The sequence below is a fragment of the Calliopsis andreniformis genome, unplaced genomic scaffold, assembly GCF_051401765.1.
Source record: "Calliopsis andreniformis isolate RMS-2024a unplaced genomic scaffold, iyCalAndr_principal scaffold0475, whole genome shotgun sequence".
Classification (NCBI taxonomy): domain Eukaryota; kingdom Metazoa; phylum Arthropoda; class Insecta; order Hymenoptera; family Andrenidae; genus Calliopsis; species Calliopsis andreniformis.
This window is the reverse complement of record NW_027480884.1, coordinates 951-10,000: the sequence shown is the minus strand read 5'-3', so window position 1 is coordinate 10,000 and position 9,050 is coordinate 951.

The following is a 9,050-nucleotide window of genomic DNA, read 5'->3' as shown; positions in this document are numbered from 1 at the left end:
CGCTCCGTTATTCTACGTTCTCTCGGTCCACGGGCATCAGAGAGCAAAACAGCCTAATAGTTTTAGAGTGCCTCAACGATCAGGAATATGGATCTAACGTTCTCGTTTCGATCCGACGACTTTCGGTTCCGGAGCGACACGAACGCTCCATGATTCTCGATTATCTCGACACAGGTAAGAGACAGAGGAGAACAAGTGTATGGTTTTAGAGAGCCACGAGCACCAGGAATAAGGATCTACCGTTGTCATTTCGTTCCGTCGACATTCGGTTCCGGAGCGACACGAACGGGGACTTAGAATTTTTTCGCTCGGGCTCCGGAGCGACACGAACGGGGACTTAGAATTTTTTCGCTCGGGCTCCGGAGCGACACGATCGCTCCGTTATTCTACGTTCTCTCGGTCCACGGGCATCAGAGAGCAAAACAGCCTAATAGTTTTAGAGTGCCTCAACGATCAGGAATATGGATCTAACGTTCTCGTTTCGATCCGACGACTTTCGGTTCCGGAGCGACACGAACGCTCCATGATTCTCGATTATCTCGACACAGGTAAGAGACAGAGGAGAACAAGTGTATGGTTTTAGAGAGCCACGAGCACCAGGAATAAGGATCTACCGTTGTCATTTCGTTCCGTCGACATTCGGTTCCGGAGCGACACGAACGGGGACTTAGAATTTTTTCGCTCGGGCTCCGGAGCGACACGAACGGGGACTTAGAATTTTTTCGCTCGGGCTCCGGAGCGACACGATCGCTCCGTTATTCTACGTTCTCTCGGTCCACGGGCATCAGAGAGCAAAACAGCCTAATAGTTTTAGAGTGCCTCAACGATCAGGAATATGGATCTAACGTTCTCGTTTCGATCCGACGACTTTCGGTTCCGGAGCGACACGAACGCTCCATGATTCTCGATTATCTCGACACAGGTAAGAGACAGAGGAGAACAAGTGTATGGTTTTAGAGAGCCACGAGCACCAGGAATAAGGATCTACCGTTGTCATTTCGTTCCGTCGACATTCGGTTCCGGAGCGACACGAACGGGGACTTAGAATTTTTTCGCTCGGGCTCCGGAGCGACACGAACGGGGACTTAGAATTTTTTCGCTCGGGCTCCGGAGCGACACGATCGCTCCGTTATTCTACGTTCTCTCGGTCCACGGGCATCAGAGAGCAAAACAGCCTAATAGTTTTAGAGTGCCTCAACGATCAGGAATATGGATCTAACGTTCTCGTTTCGATCCGACGACTTTCGGTTCCGGAGCGACACGAACGCTCCATGATTCTCGATTATCTCGACACAGGTAAGAGACAGAGGAGAACAAGTGTATGGTTTTAGAGAGCCACGAGCACCAGGAATAAGGATCTACCGTTGTCATTTCGTTCCGTCGACATTCGGTTCCGGAGCGACACGAACGGGGACTTAGAATTTTTTCGCTCGGGCTCCGGAGCGACACGAACGGGGACTTAGAATTTTTTCGCTCGGGCTCCGGAGCGACACGATCGCTCCGTTATTCTACGTTCTCTCGGTCCACGGGCATCAGAGAGCAAAACAGCCTAATAGTTTTAGAGTGCCTCAACGATCAGGAATATGGATCTAACGTTCTCGTTTCGATCCGACGACTTTCGGTTCCGGAGCGACACGAACGCTCCATGATTCTCGATTATCTCGACACAGGTAAGAGACAGAGGAGAACAAGTGTATGGTTTTAGAGAGCCACGAGCACCAGGAATAAGGATCTACCGTTGTCATTTCGTTCCGTCGACATTCGGTTCCGGAGCGACACGAACGGGGACTTAGAATTTTTTCGCTCGGGCTCCGGAGCGACACGAACGGGGACTTAGAATTTTTTCGCTCGGGCTCCGGAGCGACACGATCGCTCCGTTATTCTACGTTCTCTCGGTCCACGGGCATCAGAGAGCAAAACAGCCTAATAGTTTTAGAGTGCCTCAACGATCAGGAATATGGATCTAACGTTCTCGTTTCGATCCGACGACTTTCGGTTCCGGAGCGACACGAACGCTCCATGATTCTCGATTATCTCGACACAGGTAAGAGACAGAGGAGAACAAGTGTATGGTTTTAGAGAGCCACGAGCACCAGGAATAAGGATCTACCGTTGTCATTTCGTTCCGTCGACATTCGGTTCCGGAGCGACACGAACGGGGACTTAGAATTTTTTCGCTCGGGCTCCGGAGCGACACGAACGGGGACTTAGAATTTTTTCGCTCGGGCTCCGGAGCGACACGATCGCTCCGTTATTCTACGTTCTCTCGGTCCACGGGCATCAGAGAGCAAAACAGCCTAATAGTTTTAGAGTGCCTCAACGATCAGGAATATGGATCTAACGTTCTCGTTTCGATCCGACGACTTTCGGTTCCGGAGCGACACGAACGCTCCATGATTCTCGATTATCTCGACACAGGTAAGAGACAGAGGAGAACAAGTGTATGGTTTTAGAGAGCCACGAGCACCAGGAATAAGGATCTACCGTTGTCATTTCGTTCCGTCGACATTCGGTTCCGGAGCGACACGAACGGGGACTTAGAATTTTTTCGCTCGGGCTCCGGAGCGACACGAACGGGGACTTAGAATTTTTTCGCTCGGGCTCCGGAGCGACACGATCGCTCCGTTATTCTACGTTCTCTCGGTCCACGGGCATCAGAGAGCAAAACAGCCTAATAGTTTTAGAGTGCCTCAACGATCAGGAATATGGATCTAACGTTCTCGTTTCGATCCGACGACTTTCGGTTCCGGAGCGACACGAACGCTCCATGATTCTCGATTATCTCGACACAGGTAAGAGACAGAGGAGAACAAGTGTATGGTTTTAGAGAGCCACGAGCACCAGGAATAAGGATCTACCGTTGTCATTTCGTTCCGTCGACATTCGGTTCCGGAGCGACACGAACGGGGACTTAGAATTTTTTCGCTCGGGCTCCGGAGCGACACGAACGGGGACTTAGAATTTTTTCGCTCGGGCTCCGGAGCGACACGATCGCTCCGTTATTCTACGTTCTCTCGGTCCACGGGCATCAGAGAGCAAAACAGCCTAATAGTTTTAGAGTGCCTCAACGATCAGGAATATGGATCTAACGTTCTCGTTTCGATCCGACGACTTTCGGTTCCGGAGCGACACGAACGCTCCATGATTCTCGATTATCTCGACACAGGTAAGAGACAGAGGAGAACAAGTGTATGGTTTTAGAGAGCCACGAGCACCAGGAATAAGGATCTACCGTTGTCATTTCGTTCCGTCGACATTCGGTTCCGGAGCGACACGAACGGGGACTTAGAATTTTTTCGCTCGGGCTCCGGAGCGACACGAACGGGGACTTAGAATTTTTTCGCTCGGGCTCCGGAGCGACACGATCGCTCCGTTATTCTACGTTCTCTCGGTCCACGGGCATCAGAGAGCAAAACAGCCTAATAGTTTTAGAGTGCCTCAACGATCAGGAATATGGATCTAACGTTCTCGTTTCGATCCGACGACTTTCGGTTCCGGAGCGACACGAACGCTCCATGATTCTCGATTATCTCGACACAGGTAAGAGACAGAGGAGAACAAGTGTATGGTTTTAGAGAGCCACGAGCACCAGGAATAAGGATCTACCGTTGTCATTTCGTTCCGTCGACATTCGGTTCCGGAGCGACACGAACGGGGACTTAGAATTTTTTCGCTCGGGCTCCGGAGCGACACGAACGGGGACTTAGAATTTTTTCGCTCGGGCTCCGGAGCGACACGATCGCTCCGTTATTCTACGTTCTCTCGGTCCACGGGCATCAGAGAGCAAAACAGCCTAATAGTTTTAGAGTGCCTCAACGATCAGGAATATGGATCTAACGTTCTCGTTTCGATCCGACGACTTTCGGTTCCGGAGCGACACGAACGCTCCATGATTCTCGATTATCTCGACACAGGTAAGAGACAGAGGAGAACAAGTGTATGGTTTTAGAGAGCCACGAGCACCAGGAATAAGGATCTACCGTTGTCATTTCGTTCCGTCGACATTCGGTTCCGGAGCGACACGAACGGGGACTTAGAATTTTTTCGCTCGGGCTCCGGAGCGACACGAACGGGGACTTAGAATTTTTTCGCTCGGGCTCCGGAGCGACACGATCGCTCCGTTATTCTACGTTCTCTCGGTCCACGGGCATCAGAGAGCAAAACAGCCTAATAGTTTTAGAGTGCCTCAACGATCAGGAATATGGATCTAACGTTCTCGTTTCGATCCGACGACTTTCGGTTCCGGAGCGACACGAACGCTCCATGATTCTCGATTATCTCGACACAGGTAAGAGACAGAGGAGAACAAGTGTATGGTTTTAGAGAGCCACGAGCACCAGGAATAAGGATCTACCGTTGTCATTTCGTTCCGTCGACATTCGGTTCCGGAGCGACACGAACGGGGACTTAGAATTTTTTCGCTCGGGCTCCGGAGCGACACGAACGGGGACTTAGAATTTTTTCGCTCGGGCTCCGGAGCGACACGATCGCTCCGTTATTCTACGTTCTCTCGGTCCACGGGCATCAGAGAGCAAAACAGCCTAATAGTTTTAGAGTGCCTCAACGATCAGGAATATGGATCTAACGTTCTCGTTTCGATCCGACGACTTTCGGTTCCGGAGCGACACGAACGCTCCATGATTCTCGATTATCTCGACACAGGTAAGAGACAGAGGAGAACAAGTGTATGGTTTTAGAGAGCCACGAGCACCAGGAATAAGGATCTACCGTTGTCATTTCGTTCCGTCGACATTCGGTTCCGGAGCGACACGAACGGGGACTTAGAATTTTTTCGCTCGGGCTCCGGAGCGACACGAACGGGGACTTAGAATTTTTTCGCTCGGGCTCCGGAGCGACACGATCGCTCCGTTATTCTACGTTCTCTCGGTCCACGGGCATCAGAGAGCAAAACAGCCTAATAGTTTTAGAGTGCCTCAACGATCAGGAATATGGATCTAACGTTCTCGTTTCGATCCGACGACTTTCGGTTCCGGAGCGACACGAACGCTCCATGATTCTCGATTATCTCGACACAGGTAAGAGACAGAGGAGAACAAGTGTATGGTTTTAGAGAGCCACGAGCACCAGGAATAAGGATCTACCGTTGTCATTTCGTTCCGTCGACATTCGGTTCCGGAGCGACACGAACGGGGACTTAGAATTTTTTCGCTCGGGCTCCGGAGCGACACGAACGGGGACTTAGAATTTTTTCGCTCGGGCTCCGGAGCGACACGATCGCTCCGTTATTCTACGTTCTCTCGGTCCACGGGCATCAGAGAGCAAAACAGCCTAATAGTTTTAGAGTGCCTCAACGATCAGGAATATGGATCTAACGTTCTCGTTTCGATCCGACGACTTTCGGTTCCGGAGCGACACGAACGCTCCATGATTCTCGATTATCTCGACACAGGTAAGAGACAGAGGAGAACAAGTGTATGGTTTTAGAGAGCCACGAGCACCAGGAATAAGGATCTACCGTTGTCATTTCGTTCCGTCGACATTCGGTTCCGGAGCGACACGAACGGGGACTTAGAATTTTTTCGCTCGGGCTCCGGAGCGACACGAACGGGGACTTAGAATTTTTTCGCTCGGGCTCCGGAGCGACACGATCGCTCCGTTATTCTACGTTCTCTCGGTCCACGGGCATCAGAGAGCAAAACAGCCTAATAGTTTTAGAGTGCCTCAACGATCAGGAATATGGATCTAACGTTCTCGTTTCGATCCGACGACTTTCGGTTCCGGAGCGACACGAACGCTCCATGATTCTCGATTATCTCGACACAGGTAAGAGACAGAGGAGAACAAGTGTATGGTTTTAGAGAGCCACGAGCACCAGGAATAAGGATCTACCGTTGTCATTTCGTTCCGTCGACATTCGGTTCCGGAGCGACACGAACGGGGACTTAGAATTTTTTCGCTCGGGCTCCGGAGCGACACGAACGGGGACTTAGAATTTTTTCGCTCGGGCTCCGGAGCGACACGATCGCTCCGTTATTCTACGTTCTCTCGGTCCACGGGCATCAGAGAGCAAAACAGCCTAATAGTTTTAGAGTGCCTCAACGATCAGGAATATGGATCTAACGTTCTCGTTTCGATCCGACGACTTTCGGTTCCGGAGCGACACGAACGCTCCATGATTCTCGATTATCTCGACACAGGTAAGAGACAGAGGAGAACAAGTGTATGGTTTTAGAGAGCCACGAGCACCAGGAATAAGGATCTACCGTTGTCATTTCGTTCCGTCGACATTCGGTTCCGGAGCGACACGAACGGGGACTTAGAATTTTTTCGCTCGGGCTCCGGAGCGACACGAACGGGGACTTAGAATTTTTTCGCTCGGGCTCCGGAGCGACACGATCGCTCCGTTATTCTACGTTCTCTCGGTCCACGGGCATCAGAGAGCAAAACAGCCTAATAGTTTTAGAGTGCCTCAACGATCAGGAATATGGATCTAACGTTCTCGTTTCGATCCGACGACTTTCGGTTCCGGAGCGACACGAACGCTCCATGATTCTCGATTATCTCGACACAGGTAAGAGACAGAGGAGAACAAGTGTATGGTTTTAGAGAGCCACGAGCACCAGGAATAAGGATCTACCGTTGTCATTTCGTTCCGTCGACATTCGGTTCCGGAGCGACACGAACGGGGACTTAGAATTTTTTCGCTCGGGCTCCGGAGCGACACGAACGGGGACTTAGAATTTTTTCGCTCGGGCTCCGGAGCGACACGATCGCTCCGTTATTCTACGTTCTCTCGGTCCACGGGCATCAGAGAGCAAAACAGCCTAATAGTTTTAGAGTGCCTCAACGATCAGGAATATGGATCTAACGTTCTCGTTTCGATCCGACGACTTTCGGTTCCGGAGCGACACGAACGCTCCATGATTCTCGATTATCTCGACACAGGTAAGAGACAGAGGAGAACAAGTGTATGGTTTTAGAGAGCCACGAGCACCAGGAATAAGGATCTACCGTTGTCATTTCGTTCCGTCGACATTCGGTTCCGGAGCGACACGAACGGGGACTTAGAATTTTTTCGCTCGGGCTCCGGAGCGACACGAACGGGGACTTAGAATTTTTTCGCTCGGGCTCCGGAGCGACACGATCGCTCCGTTATTCTACGTTCTCTCGGTCCACGGGCATCAGAGAGCAAAACAGCCTAATAGTTTTAGAGTGCCTCAACGATCAGGAATATGGATCTAACGTTCTCGTTTCGATCCGACGACTTTCGGTTCCGGAGCGACACGAACGCTCCATGATTCTCGATTATCTCGACACAGGTAAGAGACAGAGGAGAACAAGTGTATGGTTTTAGAGAGCCACGAGCACCAGGAATAAGGATCTACCGTTGTCATTTCGTTCCGTCGACATTCGGTTCCGGAGCGACACGAACGGGGACTTAGAATTTTTTCGCTCGGGCTCCGGAGCGACACGAACGGGGACTTAGAATTTTTTCGCTCGGGCTCCGGAGCGACACGATCGCTCCGTTATTCTACGTTCTCTCGGTCCACGGGCATCAGAGAGCAAAACAGCCTAATAGTTTTAGAGTGCCTCAACGATCAGGAATATGGATCTAACGTTCTCGTTTCGATCCGACGACTTTCGGTTCCGGAGCGACACGAACGCTCCATGATTCTCGATTATCTCGACACAGGTAAGAGACAGAGGAGAACAAGTGTATGGTTTTAGAGAGCCACGAGCACCAGGAATAAGGATCTACCGTTGTCATTTCGTTCCGTCGACATTCGGTTCCGGAGCGACACGAACGGGGACTTAGAATTTTTTCGCTCGGGCTCCGGAGCGACACGAACGGGGACTTAGAATTTTTTCGCTCGGGCTCCGGAGCGACACGATCGCTCCGTTATTCTACGTTCTCTCGGTCCACGGGCATCAGAGAGCAAAACAGCCTAATAGTTTTAGAGTGCCTCAACGATCAGGAATATGGATCTAACGTTCTCGTTTCGATCCGACGACTTTCGGTTCCGGAGCGACACGAACGCTCCATGATTCTCGATTATCTCGACACAGGTAAGAGACAGAGGAGAACAAGTGTATGGTTTTAGAGAGCCACGAGCACCAGGAATAAGGATCTACCGTTGTCATTTCGTTCCGTCGACATTCGGTTCCGGAGCGACACGAACGGGGACTTAGAATTTTTTCGCTCGGGCTCCGGAGCGACACGAACGGGGACTTAGAATTTTTTCGCTCGGGCTCCGGAGCGACACGATCGCTCCGTTATTCTACGTTCTCTCGGTCCACGGGCATCAGAGAGCAAAACAGCCTAATAGTTTTAGAGTGCCTCAACGATCAGGAATATGGATCTAACGTTCTCGTTTCGATCCGACGACTTTCGGTTCCGGAGCGACACGAACGCTCCATGATTCTCGATTATCTCGACACAGGTAAGAGACAGAGGAGAACAAGTGTATGGTTTTAGAGAGCCACGAGCACCAGGAATAAGGATCTACCGTTGTCATTTCGTTCCGTCGACATTCGGTTCCGGAGCGACACGAACGGGGACTTAGAATTTTTTCGCTCGGGCTCCGGAGCGACACGAACGGGGACTTAGAATTTTTTCGCTCGGGCTCCGGAGCGACACGATCGCTCCGTTATTCTACGTTCTCTCGGTCCACGGGCATCAGAGAGCAAAACAGCCTAATAGTTTTAGAGTGCCTCAACGATCAGGAATATGGATCTAACGTTCTCGTTTCGATCCGACGACTTTCGGTTCCGGAGCGACACGAACGCTCCATGATTCTCGATTATCTCGACACAGGTAAGAGACAGAGGAGAACAAGTGTATGGTTTTAGAGAGCCACGAGCACCAGGAATAAGGATCTACCGTTGTCATTTCGTTCCGTCGACATTCGGTTCCGGAGCGACACGAACGGGGACTTAGAATTTTTTCGCTCGGGCTCCGGAGCGACACGAACGGGGACTTAGAATTTTTTCGCTCGGGCTCCGGAGCGACACGATCGCTCCGTTATTCTACGTTCTCTCGGTCCACGGGCATCAGAGAGCAAAACAGCCTAATAGTTTTAGAGTGCCTC